The 24427-nt window shown below is 39.6% G+C and overlaps 1 protein-coding gene and 1 non-coding gene across 2 annotated transcripts in view; both read right to left on the reverse strand.

The window, feature by feature from the left end:
• Positions 1 to 24427, reverse strand: part of LOC143861973 (proline-rich receptor-like protein kinase PERK1) — a 59585-nt gene that overhangs the window by 12791 nt on the left and 22367 nt on the right. The gene's annotated exons all lie outside the window — the stretch shown is intronic.
• On the reverse strand, positions 16179 to 16285 carry LOC143870169 (small nucleolar RNA R71). The gene has a single exon (XR_013244961.1). It is a non-coding gene; the product is annotated as a small nucleolar RNA R71 (small nucleolar RNA).

The raw sequence follows: 24427 nt of genomic DNA on the forward strand, positions 1-24427 counted from the left end.
ATTTGAGTGCCGTTAAGAGAATATTCAAATATCTCAAAGGAACTCCTTTAGGTTTATGGTATGAACGATCGAATGAATTCAACCTAGTAGGATTTTCGGACTCCGACTTTGCCGGTTGTAGAATTGATAGAAAAAGCACAAGTGGCACTTGTCAATTTCTTGGACGGTCTCTAGTGTCTTGGTTTAGCAAAAAATAAAACTCGGTAGCCTTGTCTACTACTGAAGTAGAATACATTGCGGCCGGCACTTGTTGTGCACAAATCCTATGGATGAAGAACACTCTCATGGACTATAATCTTGCATTTAGTAATGTTCCAATCCATTGTGATAATACAAGTGCCATCAACTTGACAAAAAATCCAATTCAACATTCTAGAACTAAGCACATAGAGGTAACACATCATTTCTTAAGAGATCATTCTCAAAAAGGGGATATTGAAATTAAGTACATCCACACCAATGAACAATTGGCGGATATCTTCACAAAACCCCTTAATGAGGATCGATTTTGTGACCTTAGGAGTGGACTCAACATTTGGAGTTTGGATCAAGTGAAAGAGTTTGCACATGAAGCATGAATAGAAGACACAATTCTCCTTATATATATATATATATATATATATATATATATATATATATATATATATCTTGTTTTGATAGTGACTACATGGTTTTAGATGATCCAACCCTAACTCTAAAACTCACTCAATTGGTACCCATAGCTCACTTCATTTCAAGGGGGAGTCGGTACCATCACCCTTAATTAAGATACCTAAAACTTTGGCCATGTGCCATCATCTAAACCTTCGGTAAGTCATATGTGTGATTCATGCATTGGATCATGGCTTCACTTGCAATTTGAAATATCATATGTAACTATGTTCTCCTTACATTAAAAAAAAATAAAAATAAATTCTCGGAACTCCGAGATTTTGTCTCGGAACTCTGAGAAAATGGACAGAGGGAACCTGGAACGGTTCTCGGAACTCCGAGATCTCGTCCAGGTTGTCCTCGGAGCTCCGAGAAAATTTCTAGGAACTCCGAGATTCGGCACAGTAGAAAAAAAATGCGTGTGTTCTCGGAACTCCGAGAATATTTCTCGGAGCTTCGAGAATCGGGCCACGAGAGTTAAAAGCCCTGGACCCGGTTCGTTTTTTTAAAATTTTTCTCTCCTCTTTCCCTCTTCTTTCTACTACTCCTCAAACCCTAACTCCATATTCCTCGTTTTTTCTTCATTTTCTCCATACATCCACCTCCAAAACCCTCTTCTCCCTTCAACATCACTCTCTTCTTCCTAAAATCCTAATTTTTTCCATTCAAACCCTAAGATTTCACCCATTTTTTATTTTTTCTTTCTTCCTTTCTCTATTTCTCCTAGTTTCCTTCATTTTAGGGCTATTCTCTTTTTTTTAACACATTATCCTTCTCTATTTCTCCTATTTTCCTCCATTTTAGGACTATTCTCTCTTTTTTTTAACACATTATCCTTCTCTACACCCCCATTTCCTCTCACCATGCCTCCTAAAACCAAAAATCTCAACATTGGGGGCTCCTCCCAAGTTGCAGACCCCGAATACGTTCCTGAAGAATTTTCCGAGGAAGAAGGGCCTTCACGGAAGAAGGCGAAGGCGAAGGCTGTGGTGGCCGAGGTTGTGTCCAACTCTTTTTTCACTGGGGATAAGGCCAAGAAACTCTGGGCCGACGTCGGCACTAGGGGCATCCTCACCGGCAGGTACATTGATCCCCCTGTCCTTCAAAATTTTGATTTAAAGGCAAAATTTGATGCCATTCATTGGACACCCATCCTTCACCTCAACGAACCCGTTTACCCTCGCTTGGTGCGTCTCTTCTATGCCAATCTCACCATTTTCCCTTCCTTCTTTAAAATCGAATCCAAGATCAAGAAAACAGTCATCAAACTCAACTATCACACTTTTGCCACACTTCTTGGGATTAGCCATGAGGGCCTCTTACACTATTTCTGGCCGAAAGATGGGACACATTCCCTTGATGATCTTGATCATGACACTGTCTATGGTCGGATAACACGGCGCTACCACGCCAATATGCCCGTACAATCTGCCGACCTCATTCCAGTTGCGCGCATGCTTCATAACTTCATGTACCACATCTTCATACCTCGTGCTGGGATGCGTGAAGCCCTAAGACCCTTAGAGGCATATATTATCTACAGCATCTTAGAGGCCCGCCAGCTCTGTCTGCCTTATATCATGTTTCGCTACATGTTTCAGACCTCTGGCCGTTACCGCTCTTCCTTGCCATATGGCATGATTCTCACCCGTGTCTTTCTCCACTTTGGCATCATCTTGGATGGAGAGATGACCATGACTCCGAATGCCCCGTTTGATGTTCAGACCTTTAACCGCATGGCTCTCAATCAAGCCGTGATTGACATTGATTCTGACGATGGAGGCGGCTACGAAGCCGAGGACCAGGCTGCACCGGCACCTCAGCCATCACAGGATACCTCTCAGTTCTGCACTCGCCAGGATTTGGCTCACATGCAGGAGGCTATTGAGCGATCCATGGCCTCACAGTTTGCGCAGCTGTCTACCCATGTCGACTCTGAGATTTCGACTCACTTCCAGACCTTGACTACCCATGTTGATGGCCAGTGGGCCGCCTATTATCCCTACCTCTCCGGTGACCAGTGGGGCCAGGCGCTGGGCAGTTCTTCTCATCAGCCACCACCTCCTCCGCAGAGGGCTCTCGTTCTCTGAATATGGATCCCATTTTGCTCTGATTTAGGCTTATCTATCTATTTCTATTATCTGTTGGTTGTATAAATCCTATTAGCTAGATGCTTCTCTAGTTAGTTGGATCTTTTTTTTGGGATGTATTCGGTTTATCTACTTCTGTCGCTGTTATGATGTGTCATGAATGCTATGTCCTTTGACTGGTTGTATGCTCTTTTATGTATGACATTTCACATCATCTATATATATATATATATATATATCTTTGGTTTACTGTGCGGTGTGCTTCTCTGTTTTATTTCCTTGCTTGCATACCTTGTCTTATGCCTGCTTTCTCTCTTACACTGCACTTCACTTGTCTCATTGGCTCTCACCTACACTCTTTCCTTTTGTTCTACCTTTTTGGTGATGACAAATGGGGGAGAATATTTGAGCTCCCAAGTCATAATAACATGCATATATTAAGGGGGGAGCAAAGCTCTATGCTTATAATTTTGCAATCAAATTTCAATCATTAAATTTAATGCCTTAAATGTTCAATTAAAATCAAACTCTTAGGGGGAGCCCAAATTATTTTATTCATCCCTAAAGGGGGAGCTCCTACCCTAAAACAAATTATGTTTGTCATCATAAAAAAGGGGGAGATTGTTAGCCCAAGGGTTCAACAAGTACTCCTATTGAAATATTTTGATGATTAACAAACTCAATTTGTTATAAAATAAAGTTTTTATACACTAATGATTTTCATTGGGAAAGTTATAATGTTCACAGCATAGCATCCTCAAGAGTGCATGACAAACGGCAATTCATTCTAGCTCAAAGTGATATCAAAGGCATGAAGAAGGCATCACCATCTCAAAGGCATTCAAAGACAAGGTTGAACTCTAGCCTAACAAGAATGACAATCATCTCAAAAGTTCAAGCTTGGCTCAAGCACAAGAATGGCAATCAACTCAAAAGTTCAAGCTTCTACAAGGTGCTGAGTGAAGACATGTCAAAGCCTCTACAAGGTGCCAACAAGATTGAAGACCAAGTAAATTTAGAATGTAAATGGTCCTTCATGTTTAATCTAGGTCTATGGCACAAAGGAGAGAGTTAAAATCAACCTAGATAGAATTTAATTGGTTAGTGAATGTTCATAGTGGTGTCTCAACATTGTTGGACCCTCATGACATTCCATTTAACTTGATAAATCAAAGTTCCAAAAGCCCAAACAAAGACAACAAAAATATAAGAAAATATCTGTTGTCGTAGGCTTCTCAGAACTCCGAGAATATTCTCGGAGTTCCGAGAATTGTTCCAGGTTAAAAAAAATAGGTCTCGGAGCTCCGAGCCCGGAGTCCGAGAAGACCGTTGGGGAGCTTAAAAATTGTGTATTTTTCTCCTCTCTATATATATGAACCTTGGGACTCTTGGGGAACCAACTAAGGAGTTTACAAAGATTTCAAGAGCACTAAAAGGCATTCATTCTCCTTCTCTTGAAGATCTTCACTCTCCATCTCTCTCTTGTGCCATTTACTTTAGATTATTCTTGAGAGACTTTAGGACCTTCATTTGTTCATCTTGTTCTTGTGAGAGTGAGTGAGCTTTACTTTAAATTAGCCTATCTAGAGGCAAGCAAGCTTTTTCATTTCAGCTTCTTTGTATTTGGCACAAAGGGCACCGTAGAAGACCCTTGGAGCGTGAAGCTCGATTTGTACAAGGCGGAAGGAACGCCGTATTTAAGTTCCTTGGAGAAGATAGTGGAATCCTCTAGGAGAGTAACTTGAGAAGAGTGGAGTAGGTCTTGAGCTAAGACCGAACCACTATAAAAATCCTTGTGTCAAAGCTTCCTTGGCTCCTCACCTCTTCTCTTGTGGTAAGCTTTTTACTATTGCTTTAAATACTATTTTTGATTTCCTATTCAATCTAAAACTAGTGCAATCTAAGTTTTCAAAATTCTTAAAATTTGAAAAGAAACCCAATTCACCCCTTCTTGGGTTGCTAAGTGGAATTTCACTCTACTTACGAATTGGAGTTTTATGTAGTCATACAGGCTCTTCAAAACTAGCAACATTATTTGGTCAGCAAGGAGTTGTTCTCTATTCAAACCATGAGACATTAAAGCATTTTCAGCTCACAAAAGAAATTGGGAGCTTATCATGCCAAAAGGAATAGTTATCTTCGGGAGTTCACATTGAATTGACGCACATTAGGAGTAGAGAACAAGGTTGTGTATGCATTTGCATATACTGCCTTAACTTTTAACCACTATGACATTCAAAGTCATTGAGTTTGATAAGATCAAATCGGAGTAAGTAAGTGATCATGAAATTGGAGTCATATACACAACTAACATGATTATTTATCCATGGTAAGTATTGTTTTAAAGGATGAAATATAGACATTTCTTAAAATATTGAGAAATGTCATAATTGTTAGTTAGCAAAACGGATGAAGTAGAACATAAGGTTGTATTTATATACTCCTTTCTTGATACCTAGTACATCGTGGAAAGACTTGTTTATTGTCTTTGTTTTGGAACTGTTGAAGATGTTGAAGAGGCATGATTCCATCTTGTTGTGGTAGACATATTTTGATGTTATGCATATTGCCCAGCTATTCTTTAAAGAGGTCATTCATCTACATGATCTTTCTATAGCTATTTTTTTCTATAGAGATGTAAAAGTCAAAAGTTATTTTTGGAAGACTTTGTTGAACATTATGAACACCAAGACTCATTATTTAAATGCATGCCATTCATCCACAAACAGATAGGCACACTGAAGTGGTAAATAGGAGTGTGGGAAATCTATTGTGATGCATGGTTGGAGAGTATGAGAGTAATTGGGATTAGATTCTATCTATTGCTGAGTTTGTTGACAATAGTTCGATTAATCGTAATACAACCTAGAGTCCATTTGTAGTTGGGATATGAATTACGCCAAGGCAACCAATTGACTTGGCCTAAGCTAGAAATAATGCAGAAATGTTTGCTCAACATAGAAAGGAAATAGTATAGAATAGAAAAAGGCAAAGCGAAAAATACAAGGCCTTTAGCGTGGACGAAAACAAAAAACAAAACTACATCTCTAGTAACACAAGAATGAGTAAACCTATAAGCTTCCCTTTTAGCTGATATCATGACTCTCAATCAAGACACAGATCACCTCAATTACATCCATGAATCATGACAAATATCTAAAACTCTCTCTCAACCATCTAACGATATTCAAGGAATCACCCTAAATGATAAGGTGATGAAGTAAGGTCTGATGAAAAAGTGAATATCACAAAGAGGATCTTGCACGTCGCCTCGTTAGAGTCTTTCTAGCCAATGGGCCTTGACAAGGCCCACCTAATCTATCTCTTAGGAATCCTAATGATACCTTCGATGGTAGCCAAGCCCAGACTCTCGAGGCTCGAGCCATCAAAATTCAACTTCGAAATCCTGGAGCTTCCCACCTGGGGCTAGGTTGTTCCCTCCTGCAACTGCTCAACAAGACCTCATTCTAAGATCTATAGAAAGTAGTTGTCAGATAGTATCTTTTAGAGTGTGTGATATGCCTAAGGGCATATAGGACTTTGTACATGACGGGGAGATCCTCTCAACTCATTATTTTCTCTCTAACTCTTTTCTCTCAACATGGCATCAGAGTCCTAGGGTTAGCGTGACCTAGGGACCTCCATTGAAGACCTTCTATCTTCTTCTTCTCTGCCACAGCCTGCCTCCATGCCCTAAACCTCGCGTAGCCGTTCTCCTCTTGCTCCCTTCCTCGCTCTTCTCGGTACCCCATACCCCGTACCCCCCATACCCTCGTACCCCCCATCAACAGTAACCCCTCAACCCCCCTTTTGTTAATAGCCCCCCCCACAACCCAGTTTTTGTTAAATCAAAATAGTAACCCTAACCCTAAATCTAACCCTAGACTTCACTCTATCTTTATTCTAGTGCACTCATGCCCTAGATCCCTACTTGGAATTAATCTACCTCTCGTATTTGTGACTCTACTTCTCTTTTCATGGATTTCATCTGGGATTGTGCTTTCGATTTATGGACTTCGTGGAGCCGCATTTAGTGCTTTTCTCCGTTTGCCTCATCTTTTGATTTCTAGTTCCTTTTCTGTGCTTGCCGTTGTCAAGGTTGTTATCTCCCTTGTTGTTTGACATTATGGGTCCCGTGATTGAGAATCCATTAACAGGAGTGGTTCCTGTAGTCAGTACGGTACCTTCTTCGGCTTCTTCTTCTTCTTCTCATTCGATCTTGGTGGATGGTTCCTACCCACTGATGACTACTGTCAAGCTAGATGGGGAAAACTATGTCACTTGAAAGGTCACAGTAGAGAAAAATCTTGTTGCTCATGGCAAGTAACCCACCTCCTAAAACTGATTCCATATATGATCTGTGGGAACAGGAGGACGCTCTAGTTCGTTCTCTACTTTGGCAGAGTATGGTTCCTAACATCTCTGGCCCTCTGATGCTTCTTCCTACCGCCAAACATATATGGGATCATATCACTCTTCTCTATTCTAAAGTAACCAACATTAGTCGTATCTGTTCCACGTACTCAGAGTGGGTCCAAGTGCTGCCCCTGTTGAAATCCGGGCAGTGGTCATAAACTCGTAAGGTCCATGACCTGAGAACTAAGAGGCTACCCTACTATCGATACATGGGTAAGTCAACCCGTGCAGGCATTGATCAATCGGAGCGGAACCCCGGTCCGTCTCCGGCGTGGTGATCTTTCGCTTGCCACTCACTACAGCCAGTTTGTAGCCCTCTGCCAGCAGCTCGATGTCTTCATGCCTCTCACGACCGATCTCAGTGTTGCTGCTCGCCAGAGGGATCAGATTCGGGTTGTTCAATACGTGGAGAGTTTGGGTCTGGAGTACACTCATCTCCATCATCAGATTATTGGATCGGACAATATTCCTTCCTTCACCAAGGTTTACTCCTGTGTACAATAGTGCTCTCCAACTGATTCTTTCTTCCCTGTCCCGGTTGATGGCTCGACTCTTGTGGCCTATGATAATAGTAGTCGTCCCAGTCATGGTGGTGCCTCCTTTGGCCGTGGTCGTAGCCGTAGAAGACGGGGAGGTGGTCATGCTGGTAGCGGTCGTGGCAGGTCATTTTGCACTCACTATCAGAGAGAGGGCTATCACATCGACATCTGTTACACGCTTCATCCCGAGCTTCGTCAGGCTCACTCGGCCCACTTGAGTGCTACTGGTTCTTCCGACCCACCGCAACCCACTATTTCTACCAGTGCACCAGCTGATGATTCATGCACCCTCTCTTGTGCTGACTATGAGGAGTTTCATCACCTTCGTCTCGGTGCCCATCCACCTACTGCAGGATTTGCCCATCCAGGTAGCTCACCCACCAATCTTCTTTCAAGGTCCGGGTCATGGATCATTGATTCGGGAGCCTCAAACGACGCGACTGGTAACACTTCTCACTTGTCCTCGTTTCAGTCCTTTCCCTTTGGTTTTCCATCTATCACACTAGCTGATGGGTCTACTACTCCCATCACCGGTGTTGGTACTGTATCTCCTCACCCCAGTCTAACCTTGTCTTCCGTCCTGTGTGTTCCTAAATCTCCTTTTAGTATACTTCCGGTTAGTCAACTTGTTAAAACTCTTCATTACTCTGTCTCATTTTGTTCGTCTCATTGTGTTTTTCAGGATCTCTCGACTGAGAGGACGAATGGATCGGGCCGTGAGGTGGATGGACTGTATCGTCTGGACTGTCAACCACCTACTGTCCTGCATAGTTTCATGGATACCTATCAGTGGCACTGTCGTCTTTGTCATCCATTGGTTTAGTGGATTCAGCAGACACATCTTGTTCCAGGCCCTCTATCATCTTTTCAGTGCGAGTTGTGTGAACTCGGAAAGCACCATCGTGTGTCCTTTCCTTCCCGAGTCGTTAGTAGAGTCTCTAGTTCATTTCAGTTAGTTCATTTTGATATATGGCGACCCTCTAGGGTCGAGTTTGCAACTGGGTTCAAGTATTTCATTGTCTTTATTGATGATTATTCTCGCATGACATGGTTGTATGTACTTAAAGATCGTTATGAGGTCTTCTTTGCCTTTCCCACGTTTCATGCTGAAATTCGAAATCAATATAATTACAATATCAAATGTCTACGCACTAATAATGCTAGAGAATTCTTATCTGGTTCACATGGTCTTCAAAATTATTTATCTAACCATGGTATCCTTCATCAGACCTCCTGTGCTTACACCTCTCAGCAGAATGATGTTGCTAAGAGGAAGCTCCGTTACTTACTCGAGGTCACTCCCACCCCACACTTTCAAATGCGGGTACCTAAGCAGTATTAGAGTGACGTTGTCCGTACTACTTGTTATTTGGCTAATCGCCTTCCTTCTTCCCTCCTTCATGGGGAATCGCCCTTCATGGTGTTACATCCTGGCAAGGAGCCATTTTCACTTACCCCTCTTGGTTTTGGATGTGTTTGTCTTGTACAATACCTAAGTCCGGGACGTGAAAAACTAGATCCTCGTTCCGAACGATGTGTTTTCATGGGATACTGGCGTACACAAAAGGGGTATCGCTGTTATAGTCCTCGTCTTCATTGATGGTTTGTGTCTGCTGAAGTTACATTTTTTTGAGTCTGAGCCATTCTTCACTCAGAGCTCTGAGCATCATACCTCCCTTCTAGATCAGAGCTCGCTCTTTCTCTACCGGTCATGTCGGATTCACTCGTGCTTTTGTCTATTCCTCATTCTATTCCTGTGGCTCCTTCGCCAACTTCTGAGACTGTGCCCACTTTTGTGGCACCGCCAGCGCCTCCAATTACTATGAAGCAATATCAATGACGTAGGTAAAATATTGATCCCATGCAACCTCCAGCCAATCTGTTATCCTCTCAGGCGATGATCCCGGTGTCTTCTTCTCAGGTATCCACTCAACTCACCTCTATTGATATTTTTGACTCCCCTATTGCTTCCCGCACTCATTCTCATTCTACTGCACATCATATCTCTAATTTTATTTCATATGATAATCTCTCACCCTCCTTCAAAAGCATTGTATCTTCTTTGTCTTCTGTCTCCTTACCACGACTGTGGCTGAGGCTCTCGCCCATCCTGGCTGGCATGAGGCCATGGACATGGAAATGGGTGCACTTCATGCCAATGAGATTTGAGATCTGGTTCCTTTACCGTCTGGTGCTTGCCCCATTGGTTGTCGATGGGTGTTCTCCATTAAATACTTACCAGATGGCACTATTGAGTGCTTGCAAGCGTGTCTGGATGCAAAAGGGTATACTCAGAGATCTGGTGTTGACTACACTAAGACGTTTTCTCCAGTTGCAAAGATTCCATCTGTTCGTGTTTTTCTTTCTTTGGCACTAAATGGTGATTGGGCCCTCCATCAGTTAGATGTGAATAATGCATTTCTTCATGGGGATCTAACAGAGGAGGTGTATATGAAGCAACCAGCAGGGTATGTTGCTCAGGGGGAAATGTCCTCTCTATGTGTCATCTACGGAAATCTCTCTATGGACTCAAACAATCTCCTCGTGCATGGTTTGGAAGGTTCAGCGAGACAGTCATGCGCTTTAGCATGAAACAATGTGCAGTGGACCACTCAGTGTTCAGTCATCACTCTTCAGAAGGTTGCATTTTGCTGATCGTGTATGACGACTACATCATCATCACAGGAAGCAACTCAAGAGGGATACAAAAATTGAAAACATTCTTACAGAAATAATTTTCCACTAAGGATCTGGGTTGTCTTAGATACTTCCTTGGAATAGACGTAGCACACTCTTCTAAAGGGCTTTCTCTATCACAAAGGAAGTATGTCCTGGACCTACTGGAAGAGACATGCGATCTTGGGGTTAAGCCAGCGTCTGTACCCATGGATAGTAATGTGAAACTAGTTCCAAAAGAAGGTGATATATTGGAGGATCCTGGTAGATATAGAAGGCTAGTGGGTAAACTCATATATCTTATAGTTACTTGACCAGACATATCATATGCTATAGGGGTACTCAGTCAGTACATGAGCTCCCCTCGTACCTCTCACTGGGCTGTAGTTGTTCAAATCCTTAAGTACCTAAAGGGTGCTCCAGGAAAGGGTTTACTGTTTAAAAGACATGGCCATATGAAAATTGAAGGGTTCTCTGATGTAGATTGGGTTGTATCTCCTACAGATAAGAGGTCAACTATGTGTTATTGTACCTTTGTAGGTGGTAACCTAGTGCCATGGAGAAGCAAGAAGCAAGATGTCATAGCCAAATCTAGTGTAGAAGCAGAATATAGAGCAATGGCACATACGAGCACTGAACTCATTTGGTTGCGCTCACTTCAGTCTGAGATTGGCTTTGGTCCTTCTGCTCCTTCGCAGTTGTATTGTGTTAACAAAGCTGCAATACACATTTCTACCAATCCAATGTTCCATGAACTCACAAAACACATTGAAGTAGACTGCCATTTTATTCATCAAAGAATTCAGAAAGAGGAGATAAGAAGTAAGTATACTCGTTTAGTAGATCAGTTGGCTGGCATGTTTACAAAGTCATTGAGCAACTCTAAATTGAGTGATATTTGTAACAAGCTAGGAATGTATGATATATACATTCCAGCTTGAGGGGGAGTGTTAGAGTGCGTGACATGCCTAAGGGTATGATGGACTTTGTACATGTAACTCTAATATAAATATAATAGAGTGAGGGGGAGATCCTCTAAACTCATTATTTTCTCCCTAACCCTTTTTTCTCAACAGTATCTATGCATGGGGTCATTGTAGAAAGGATTTTCCTTCAATACACAGCAACAAAAGTATGATTACAAAGGGTACTACCTCTAGAAGAAGACCATTGAGTGAAATCGCAAGCCTAAAAAGATAAGTACTATGACCTCGAGTGACCAAGAAAACACTAAAAAGAACATAGATGGAGTTCTGTCAACTTAAACAAATCAAGAAGTGGCCAACCAACTCTGCATCAACAATACCTAGAGCAGTGATTGACAATGATTTTAGGTCAGTGACGAAGATGATCAATATTGAGAATCTTGTCCAAAAAAATTGAGCAATAGAAGGCCTTGATTCTCTACGGAGCCATGGAAACTCAATATTTTCTTGCAAGAGATGGGTGATCCTTACCAAGTAACTGAGAATAGAAGGAAGAAACAAATAACCTTCTGGTTGGATCTCATCTCCAAATTTTCCTATTGAGACTTGGAGAAGCTTGGATGATGTGAGTTTGGTTTGGTTAACTACATTATTTAACAATATTTTGAAGGCAAAGAAGATGCCTGATGAGTGGAGGAAGAGTACATTAGTAACTATTTATAAGAATAAAGAGGATATTCAGAGTTGCACCAATTACCAGGGAATTAAGCTAATGAGTCACACCATGAAGCTTTGGGAGAGAGTAACTGAGCATAGACTAAGAAAAGAGACTAAGGTGTTAGAGAATCAGTTTGGCTTCATGCCCGGACGATCGACTATGGAAGCTATCTTCTTGATTAGGCGTTTAATGGATAGATTTAGTGAAAAAAAAAATGACCTTCTTATGGTTTTCATTGGTTTGGAGAAAGCGTATGATAGGGTTCCCAGAAGTATTATGTAGTGGGTCCTTGAAGGGAAAAAAGTGCCTACTAAAGATGTTGATGTGATTAAGGATATGTACTGATGAACTCGTTTATGTGTGAATGGTAGTGGTGGGAAACATGCATATTTTTATCATTTTAAGCGGTACTACTAAGGTATTTACTTGTTTTTGGTGTTTCACGGCTATTTCTGGATTTTCACGGAAAATAGAGCTAAGGAGAGAAAATTTCAAAGAAAATCAAAAGTTTGGAAATTCTTGGCCAAATCCGTGTGTGTGATGCAACCACTGGCCGAGATCAAGGGTCAAGATCATATCAAGTTATAACACCGAAAGTTTGATACTATTGGATTGAAATTGTTATTTACACCCGTATCTCCCTTGGATTTTCACACACTTGAAAGATTTGATTGAAGATCAGGGGCTGGTTGTGGGTGTACCAATTTGATGGCTCGGATTAGCTTGTGGGAATGATTTCTAGGACATGTCCCATTTATCTTGCCGCCCAATCAAGTGGACGGTTTGGACTAACCCCATAATGCCCAGCTCTCTCTCTCTCTCTCACACACACACACACTCTCTCTCTCTCTTATTTTTACAGTGGGGCCCATAAGAAGTTAACAAAATGGTCTGTCAGATCAACCTATGGAAATCAATTATGGGCATTGTTAATGGTGGAATCACTACATCGTGTAAGATGGTGGTGCCAATATCAAACATGTGATGGTGATGGTAGGCCCCACATAACTTGACCGAATGGTGGACTCTTTTATAGAGTGGATTTTCGGCCAAGTTTGAAATTGGGGCATGCTAAATCCTTATAATATACAACCACAAAGTGTTGGACATTGGTCCAAATTAATGGGGTCCACCAAATTTTTAAAAAGAAATCTATTGTTTTTTTTAAGGAATGGTTGCTCGGCCAATTAGTGGATCTGATCTTAAGCACAAGACTCTTTGAGTTTTGTCTTGTTTAAAACACAAATTTATCTATGAGGAATCGGAAGAGGAATATGTGTTAGAGATTTGTTGTGTGGGTCCCACAAATAGAATAGAATAAAAGAAAAGAATAAAAAAGAGAGGAGAAATAAGCAAACAGACTTTGTCTTTATTAACTTGGGAAGGCAAGGCATGTTTTTGGGGTCTCGTTACTTATTTTTATTCGGTTTGGTGCAATTCTATTTTTTATTGGTCTTTCCATTTTGACCCTACTTCATTATAGAAACCCAATGGCTTCTTTCTATCACGGAGAATTAGTGCAACTCTTTCTCTCTTCTAATACGAGATTGACTTGGGATCTATATTAATTTAAAGGGCATAATCTTTGGGTTTCCTTGCTTTGATTAGATTCTAATTATAAGATTACTTAAAGAAGAGTTTTTGTTTACAAAAGCTATAAAAAGAACTGAACTACATTTTTAGGAATTGCATCTCTCATTAAAAAGATTAGAGTATACTTATTTCTACTATTAAAAAGGCAAGTCAGCTCTTTCTCTTGTGTATTTTGGAAGCAGGTCACGTTTTGGGAGGTGGAGAAGTACTTTCTAAAATTTGACATCTTTCTTTTCTTTGTCCTACCTTCTATTCTTTCTAAATATTTGAGACCGAGTTAGAAAAGTTTCTACTTACTCGCTTTTGGGCTTCCAAAGAAGACTAATTTTTTTTCACTCCTTGCTGCAATTTTATGCTTGCCATTTAGGTACTCCCGAGAGATGAAAGTGGAGACGAAAGGCAATTCATGGATGTCGAAAAAAAGGAACGAAGCTAATTTGAAGGGTGCTGAAATAGCAACAGGTTGTTCGAGTGACAACTTACCATTTCTAGTACAAAATTGAGAAGCCATGATGGAAGAAAAAAAGAAGAAGAAGAAGCTTATATACACGACTTTGGTGGATTTCTTGATAAAAAAAAGAAAAGAAAAAGAAAGAAAGAGAGTTCTCCTTTATAAATACACATCAACTATTGTATTGAACTCTCTCTCGATACTCTCTTGCTCTCGTTTCTCTCCACCTTCTCTCTTAGATTTTGCCCAAATCTTTCTCTCCGCCCTTCTTGAATTTTCAGCCATTATTTTTCCCTCTCTTCTACTTTCCGTTTCTCTATGCTTTTTGCTTGCTCTCGTCTGTTACTCTCTTTTCCCTATCTTAGTTTTTCGGCCCAACTCTTTCTTCTTCAATTTTTCGCCCAATAATTTCCACTATTTTTTTATTACTTTCTTGCTTTCTTTCTTTTTCAAATTGCGTGGAAGTGTTCGGTGTGTTCTCTCATTCGATCTAGCCATGGAGGCCATCATCCAAGGCAATCCAAGGCGACAACGAGGTTCGACGGAAGGAGAACGAGGATTCAACTGTTGCAAGGAGGAGAAAAAGAATAAGTCTTTCTTGTTTTGTTATTTATTTTCATTTTGAATTTGATGTATTAGTGATCTATTTTAAATTGAAGAAGAGAGTATTTTTTGTTTATTTTTCTTTTCAATTTCTTTAATGGCAATTCCTCTCTATTTTCTGTGTTTTTTGCCCTTCTCCATGAGTGCTAAACCCACTATACTTAGGGTTTAGATGAAGTCATGGGAAATGAGAGAGAGAGAGAGAAGTAATTAAAACAAGTGACTTATATAACAAATTATGTAGGGTTTTGTTTTTGTATAAATCCCGATCATCTATGCCATTGGCTTTCCCCTTTCGTATGAATGATTGTTGATTAAAAAATATAAAGTTCTATATAATTAATATAAATTGGAGAGTGGATTTGATTAATTACTTATAAGGAATGATATCCCTTTGATCGTATTCCTTACTGACTAGTTAATTGAATTTTCAACCCAATTCCAGAGTTGTTTTAATTAATCAATTTTAATCCAAACCCATGGTGGATTCTAACCCTAAGTACTCTTTTATATTGAATTAAGGATTTTACACCATTCCAAATTACTTTTGCAATTTTTCAATTCACTTAAGCCCTTAGAATTTGGTTTTCTAATTAAATTAGATAAGTAGTTAATAGGGATCATTAAAATTTGGTACACCTTGCCTAAATTAGGATTTTAAATAAAAAAGATCTTAGTTGAATTTGATTCTTAGATTGAATAGAATGTACGCTTATATATAGTGTTGGCTCCGAGGTCTAAGTCCACGAAAATCCTGAGTCCATTCCAGGCAATATTATATCATAGCTAGTATTCTAATCGGTAAAAGAATAGGATTGACAACTAGATTTCTCTTTCCTGAGTTCGACCCGTATTTACACGGTCCGTGCACTTGCGGTTATTTAATAAATCTAACAAATTTTTGGCGCCGTTGCCGGGGAAGAGAATTGCATTAGAATCTTAATTATTCGAAGGGTTTGATTCGTAGTTATTTTTAGTTTAGTTATATTTTTGGTTTTTTCCTGATTCATCTCTCTTACTTGGTTTTCTTGTGTTTATGACCGTAGGTTGGGTGCGGAACTCGGCCAATCGACTAGAAAGAGCAAACCGGTTAGAGATGGCAGAAGACATCGAACCAAATCCAAATCAAGTAGTCATGGCGGAAGAACAAGAGCCGCCCAAGAGTTTGGCGATCGCTTCTATCCGGCCCGAACCGCGCAACCTTCTTGCATTCGATTGCCGGTTGCGCAAGGTAATAATTTTGAGCTAAAATCGCAATTTATCTCTTTGCTTCCTCATTTTCATGGCCTCCCATTGGAGGATGCTTATTTATTTTTGTGTGAGTTTGAAGATGTATGTGCTTTGATTAAGTTGCAACAACTTACCGATGATGCGGTAAAGTTGCGGTTTATTACGTTTTCACTCAAAGATAGAGCCAAAAAGTGGCTCTATGGCTTACCGATGAACTCCATCACCACTTGGGAGGAGTTCGCCGTCGCTTTCCTAAAAAAATTTTTTCCATTACATAAAACTAATAAGCTTAGGAACGATATTTTACAATTCAAACAAAAGCCATTAGAGTCATTTTCTAAGTTTATGGAGAGGTTCAAAGACCTACTCCAAGAGTGTCCTCACCATGGAATTGATTTGTGACACTTATGCCAAATTGTTTATGAGGGCATATATTACCAAACAAAGCAATTTCTTGAGTCCATGTGTCCTAACGGTTTTACATCTTTCATGGATGAGGCCGCGGCATGGAACTTCTTACTTGATTTGTCAGAAAAAATAAGAGAGTGGAATCCACTCAAGACGGTGAGAGAGCCACTTCAAGCAAGGGATTTCTAATAGAGGGTGCCGTGGCAAAAGAGGCCCATCTTGATAGCCTAATCAAAAGGCTAGACGCAATAGTTGTCAAAGGACCTTAACAAGTCAATCAAATTACACATAGTGTTCCCATGTGTAATTGGTGTCAAGCCACGGACCATGTCATGGAAGAGTGTCCAACTCTTGCTAAATTTGGTAATTCTAATGAGAATGTGAGTGCTCTTTATGCTAATAATCCTTATTCTAGCACTTATAATCCGGGATGGAGAAATCATCTCAACTTTTCATGGAGTGAAGGTGGGCCATCCAATTTCCAAGGCCAAGGCCAATTCGGCCAACCTAGGCCCACATTCCCTCCCACTTTTGTTCGGCCATCCTCTCCCCCTCCTACTTTTCAAAATCCCATGATTAATAATGTTTCAAATCAACACCCTCCGGGCTTTCAAAAACAAGGGGAGTCGGCACAAATTGCATATTTAGAGAAGAACATGGAGCTTCTTATGAGTACCTTCATGACAGGCCAACACAACTTAGAAAAGTAAATTTCTCAACTTGCTATGGCCCTAAGTGAAAGGGAAACAGGAAAGATGCCAAGTCAACCCATTCCTAATCCAATGAATGTGGCCATGAATGAGAATCAACAACCACAGGTGAATCAGTTGAATGCCATGCAATCTAGTTTGCCGCAACAGGATCCTGCGAATCGATGCAATGCGATTTATGCTTTGAGAAGTGGAAAAGAATATCACAAAGAGGAGGTCAGCACCGAACCTTCTAAAAATGCGCAAGATCTTCCAAAAGAGGTAAGTGAAGAACCTCCCTCCATTGGCTTAGAAGAGGAGCTCAAACAGGTAAGTACAGAAAATGTAACTTCTTCCCCTTCACGAGATTTCTTTCCTAAAGCTCCTTTTCCAAGGAGACTTGCTAATAATAAAAAGGTAGATTAAATTGATAAAGTTTTGAATATTTTAAACAAGTGCATGTGAATATTCCTTTGCTTGATGCGATTTCCCAAGTCCCCACATATGCTAAAGTTTTGAAAGATCTATGTACACAAAAGAGAACATCGAATGTGCCCAAGAAAGCTTTCTTGGCCGCAAACGTTAGTTCTATTTTGTCTCATCAAATGGTAGCAAAATATAAGGATCCGGGATGTCCCACTATATCATGTACTATTGGAAACATTCAAATTGATCATGCCTTGTTAGATTTGGGAGCTAGTGTAAATCTCCTACCGTTTTCAGTTTTCAAGCAATTAGGACTAGGTGACCTCAAACCTACCACCGTCACACTCCAATTGACGGATAGATTCATTAAAACAGCAAAAGGTATGGTTGGGGATGTCCTAGTAAAAGTAGGCGATTTCTTATTTCCTGTGGATTTTGTAGTTTTGGACACGGAGCCGGTTGTTAATAACAAGGACCAAATCCCTATCATTCTTGGTAGGCCGTTCCTTGCTACTAGCAACGCTCTAATTAATTGTAGAAATAGATTAATGAAATTTTTTTTTGGAAACACATCGGTTGATTTTAATGTCTTTAGATTGGGTAAGCAACCTAATTTTCATGAAGAAATCAATATGTTGCATTCCTTTCCTAACGATATTGTTTCTAATTTTGAAATTGATTTTGATGCAGGATTCCAAGAATGTTTGGACGAACTAGGAAATGATGGAGATGATTTCTTTTCCAAAGCTTTTGCCATCCAAAACGTGGAGCCCGTTGGACCACTAGCAACATCTCTTCCAAAGCCATCAATCGAAGAAGCCCCACAGTTGGAGTTAAAGCCCTTGCCTTCTCATTTACGTTATGCTTTTTTGGGTGATAATTGTACTTTGCCTGTAATAATTGCTGCGGACCTAACCTCCACTCAAGAGGAGGAACTCATTAAATTGCTAAAAGATAACAAGGAAGCCATAGGTTGGGCAATGGCCGACATCAAAAGAATTAGCCCTTCGATTGTGCAACATCACATCCATCTCGTTGAGGATTCCAAACCTTCAAGGGAACCTCAAAGAAGGGCTAATCCTGTGATGAAGGAAGCCATCCAAAAAAAGATCTTAAAATGGTTAGATAACGAGATCATATATCCCATCTCAGATAGCCAATGGGTGAGTCCCGTCCAAGTAGTGCCTAAGAAGTCGGGAGTTACCGTTATACAATCCGCCACCAATGAGCTTATACCTACTCGCATTCGGGTTGACGAGTTTGTATGGACTACCGAAAGCTTAATGCGACTACTTGGAAGGATCACTTTCCTTTGCCTTTTATTGATCAAATGTTAGAAAGGTTAGCAGGTCATGAGTATTATTGCTTTTTTGATGGATATTCGGGTTACAACCAAATTCCCATAGCTCCTGAAGATCAAGAGTAAACGACATTCACATGCCCCTTTGGAACGTTTGCTTATAGACGCATGCCTTTTGGGTTATGCAATGCACCAGCAACTTTCCAAAGATGCATGATGAGTATCTTTTATGACATGGTGGAGACCTTCTTAGAGGTTTTTATGGATGATTTTTCTATTCATGGCTCCACCTATGCCGAATGTTTACATCACATGAAATTGATCTTAGAAAGGAGTAAAGAAAAGAACCATATCCTCAATTGGGAAAAGTATCATTTTATGGTAAAAGAGGGCATCGTTCTAGGACATGTTATTTCTAAAGAGGGAATTCAGGTTGATAAAGCCAAGGTGGATCTCATTGTCCATCTTCCACCGCCCAAAAGTGTGAAGGATATTCGATCATTTTTGGGCCATGCGGGCTTTTACCGGCGTTTTATAAAAGATTTTTCTAAAATTGCTAGGGCTCTAACCAACTTGTTAGCAAAAGATCAAAAATTTGAGTTTTCCAAAGAATGCTTCGATTCGTTTGAGTGTTTGAAAAATGAGTTAACTACGGCTCCCATCATTCAAGCACCCAATTGGACCGAACCGTTTGAAATTATGTGTGATGCTTCCGACTTTGCAATAGGAGCTGTGTTGGGTCAAAAATTCAATAAATTACCACATGTAATCTATTATGTAAGTAGGACTCTCAATGATGCACAACTCAACTACACCACTACGGAAAAAGAATTCTTAGCAATTGTGTTTGCATTAGAGAAGTTTCGGTCTTACTTGATTGGATCGCATGTGATAATTTATACCGACCATTCGGCAATCAAGTATCTTGTTGAAAAGAAGGATGCTAAAGCTCGCCTCATTAGGTGGGTTTTACTTATTCAAGAGTTTGATTTGAAAATTAGAGATAAGAAAAGTACGGAAAACTTGGTTGCCGATCACTTGTCTCGACTTCCTAATGCAAAGAATAACAAAGGTCCAATTAATGAAAACTTTCCTGATGAGCAATTGTTTGCTATTCTAGTGAACCATGGTATGCGGATATTGTGAATTACTTGGTTACAGGTGCTACACCGGATCATTGGTTCAACCAAGATAAATATCGGTTTCACTCACAGGTAAAGTATTTCTTTTGGGATGATCCCTATTTGTTCAAAACTTGTTTTGATCAGATTGTCCGACGATGTGTGCCCGATCATGAGCACCAATCGATTCTATCTTTTTGCCATGATCAAGCCTGTGGTGGCCCCTTTAGTGCAAAGAAAACCGCGCACAAAGTTTTACAATGTGGTTTCTATTAGCCTAGTCTCTTTAAGGATTCTTTTAATTTTTGTCAAGCTTGTAGGTCATGTCAATCCTTAGGAGGAGTTACAAAGCGAAATATGATGCCCCTCAACTCGATCTTAGTGGTAGAAATCTTCGATGTGTGGGGTATTGATTTTATGGGTCTATTTGCCAACTCTTTTGGAAACTTGTATATTTTGTTAGGTGTAGATTACGTGTCAAAATGGATTGAAGCCATTGCTTGCAAATCCAATGACCACAAGGTGGTGGTCAAGTTTCTTAAAGAAAATATTTTTTCGTGCTTCGGTACACCTTGTGCCATCATTAGCGATAGCGGTAAGCACTTTTGTAATAGACCGTTTGAACCTCTAATGAAGAAATATGGTATTACTCATAAGTTGGCCACCCCTTATCATCCTCAAACGAGTGGCCAAGTGGAGATTTCAAATAGGTAAATTAAGCAAATTTTGGAGAAGACAATGAATCCAAACCGCAAAGATTAGTCCATTAGATTAGTGGATGCCTTGTGGGCTCATAGGACGACATTCAAGACTGATCTTGGTCAGTCTCCTTACCACCTTGTGTATGAAAAAGATTGTCACCTCCCAGTTGAATTGGAACATAAAGCTTTTTGGGCTATTAAGAAACTAAATTTTGATTTGTCTGATGCAGGTAATCATAGAAGACTTCAACTTGCCGAGTTGGAAGAGTTGCAGAATGATGCCTATGAAAATGCAAAAATCTACAAAGAGAAGACAAAAGCTTTTCATGACAAACATATTCTGAGAAAATCGTTTCAAGAGGGCGAAAAAGTGCTTCTCTACAATTCACGCTTGCATATTTTTCTGGGTAAGTTAAGGTCTCGATGGGATGGACCATATGTGGTTAACAAAGTTTTCTCCCATGGTGCGGTCGAGGTTCTAAATCCAAGAAATTGTGAGTTTTTAAAGTTAATGGTCAACGTTTAAAGCCATTTATTGAGTTGTCAAAGCCGAATATGGAAGAAGTCATGGATCTCCATGAACCTTCTTATTCGAATCATGCCTAAACAAATACGGTACGTACCCTCCTTTCTATTTTTAGTCCTCATATTTTTCTTTCTATTTTTAATGCATTGAGGACAATGCATAAATCAAGTATGAGGGGGTAGCTTTTAGAAACTTTCTTTTCTAGTCTTTTCTATAGTTAAAGTTAGAAATTTTCTTTTCCTTTTGTTTTTGGTATTTCTCTCAAATTAGAAAAGAACTTGGTATTCTTAGAAAGAAAGTTGTTTTCCTATTTTAAGAAAGAAAGTTAGTAAATATTTTAATTTTGGAATTTGAAAAATTAGAAAGAATACTTTTCTTTCTTAGTTTTGTTTTCTTTTGGAATCTTTCTTTCAAAAGAATTTGAGTAAGAAATAGAAATAGAAACTTGCTTTTTATATGGTATGGTGAAAAAGGAAAGAAAGTTTAAAAACAAAAGTTCTATTTTTAGAAAGTTTACCTTTTGATTATAGTTTTGATTTGTAGTCTTTTTTACTTAAGCTATTAAGTCTGAAGGGTTTTTATGCCTAGTTCCTTAAAGCCAACTGGCTTGAGAGCAACTGACTGAAAACTTCATACATGGGTCAATTAGAAAGCTTAATAAATCAAAGCATTGCACGTAATCAAAAGTAACTTTGGACTCATATGCATCAATGTCTATGACATATGCAAATCAAAGATTAGTTGGATACTGCTTAGTAGCCTGGGTGTCTGGTGCATGCCCTGCATGTCATTCACGCCTAAAGCAGTAGAGGATTACAAAAGTGAGTTCTATTCTTAGAAAGTATGGGAAAAGTGGAAAGTATAGTGGGCAATATAAATTTGCATTTTTTCTATTAAGTTTCGAAATCAAATTTCTTTTATGGCATGATTACATTAGAATCAAATTTAAGGGAGAAGAGTAGAAAAAATTCAAAAGAAGATTCCTTACTTAAAATATTTTTCTAATTTTTCAACTTGGGGTAAGGATGCAAAGTTTAAGTATGAGGGTATTCTTGTTCTTCTATTTTGAGCAATTTATCAAAGCGAAAGGATTAGAAATTTTTGGCTTTATTCTATAGTGTGATTTGAAAAGAAAATTTTATTTTTAGAATTTTGTGTGTATATTCTCTGCAAACACTCACGAGACAAAACTCGTCCACTAGGGTAACGTGAGGGTTTAAAGGCTTGTTGCACGTGCTAACTGCAATCGTGATTCCTATGAAAGTGAGTTAGGCCCTTTTTCTTTTCTTCATTTTTAGTTTCTGTCTTCCCTTGATATTGATCTAATTGAAGGACTTTCATATGAATGACCAGTGCGAGCGGAAGGAAGAAGAATTGCAATCGAAGAGCACAATCCAACAACCACAACTCTAAATACGGTTCTTTTTGTGAAACCGCAAGTAGAAGAGAAATTAACAAAAGTCTACAAAACGTGTCATAAAAAATTCAATTAATTCCTCCACCTCACGTCCACTTAATCCTTTTAAAAAGATAAGAGTCACATTACATGAAGGCATCTTAACTGTCAAGGAAAGATTCTGAAAGAAACCTAATAAAAACTTACTTTCTAAAATACTGACTCTTAACGAATCTTAGTAAAAATAGAGTTTCTAAAATACTATGACTCTTAACCAGTAAGGACACTAAATATATGGAAAAATAAAGATAACTCCTAAAATATCTATTAGATTATCATAACTAATTTACTCTTATGATAGGGACAACGACTAGGAAAAAATCATGATCTCCTAATTTTCCCTTGTGTTGACTTTTCGGCTTCAAATTGTAAAAAAAAAGACGTTATTGCATCATACTCCCCAGGTTGAAGAAAATTCGTTCTCGAATTTGAATCTTCGAAGAGTGCACTTTCTCATAATATTTGCCAGCATACGTTGTTGCATCAGACTCCCTGGGTTGAAGAAAATTCATCCTCGAATTTGAATCTTCGAAGAGTGCACTTTCTCACTAATATTTGCCAGCATCATTTTCCCATTATTATGAAAAACTCTTCCTCGAATTTTGAAGTATCGAAAAATGATAATGTAGGCACCCCATTTTGATCGGGCCCTAAAACCCGAAAAATCGAATAAGAATCTCAAAATCAAATAAAGTTCCGAAGCCAAATCTCGAAATCTCCGAAGAATCGAACCTGAATTCCCAAAAATCAACCCGAGTTGTACCCCCGTTGTGTTGAGATCATTTTTTCTGATAAAGGGTGATAGGGAGTGAATTTGAACAAGGAAAGGGTGTTAATATCAAGGTTCTATATACAAAGAGAATAATGTATTCACCCCTTTCATTTCTAGAGACAGCCCACCCTATAGAGTAAAGGAGTCGTTATAATGCACTAGAAAGGGGGCTGACCAGGGGAAAATGAAGGGGGTGAGTATATCATTTCTCTCTTAAAACACCACCGAATTAGGGCATTTGGTGAGGTGGATTTTCACTTAAAAATTCATAGAGAAAGAGGGAGAGATCTAGTCTTCTCTAGTTGTGCAACGAGAATCCACCCTCCCTCTTCTCCTTTGCCACCACACACTACCTTCCCCATCTTCAACAAACCCTCAACACCATCACCACCATCTTCTCCTCTCTATTTCCGCCCAACTTCACCTTCTTCTCCTAATTTCTGTCTCCACACCCATTGCTTCATCTTATCAGGCACTTGACCCAGATTCATCAACCCCGAAACTTCTATTTCTCAAATCCATCAAGGAAAGAGGATTGCCCATATTTTGGAAGAGTTGGGAGAGTTTTGATTAGGGTTTCAAATAAAGAAAAAGAGGAGAAGAGTACAGATTTCATTAGGGTTTGGGTCTTGGAAGGTGGGGAAGAAGAAGGAGAAGGGAATTGATTTGGGAATTACATGATCTAGGGTTTGTATAAAAGAAAAAAAAAGAGAGATCAAGAAAATGGCAGAGAAGAGCGTTTAGGGTTTCCTTGCTTAGAACTACAAAGGAGAAGAAGAGGTGTTTGGGTTCCATCCTTCGGCCATCATTGCAATCCGGCCACTACCTCCATCAAATCCGGTTCTCCATCGCTCTCAGTCACTATCATCCACTACCTTGGTTTTCATCTACATAGCCATCTGAACCCCATTTCCATTCCATTGCTCTCATTTCCTTATTTCGTCACTTTCACCTTCACGGCCACCTCGACCTCCATCTTTTCCGGTTGATCGTGCCGGAATCTGGAGGGAAATAACGAACCTCTGTCAATGCCAACTTCGATGCCTCCCATTGTCGCCACATATGCCCATTTCCATGCCTCTTTGAGCAATTATCTCATATTAACACCATCCATGTCACCCCTATTTCCTTCTTC

This window comes from Tasmannia lanceolata, unplaced genomic scaffold (genome assembly GCF_043159265.1).
Source record: "Tasmannia lanceolata isolate RefF3 unplaced genomic scaffold, GAP_Taslan_0.1 ptg000003l, whole genome shotgun sequence".
NCBI classification, from domain to species: Eukaryota; Viridiplantae; Streptophyta; class Magnoliopsida; order Canellales; family Winteraceae; genus Tasmannia; species Tasmannia lanceolata.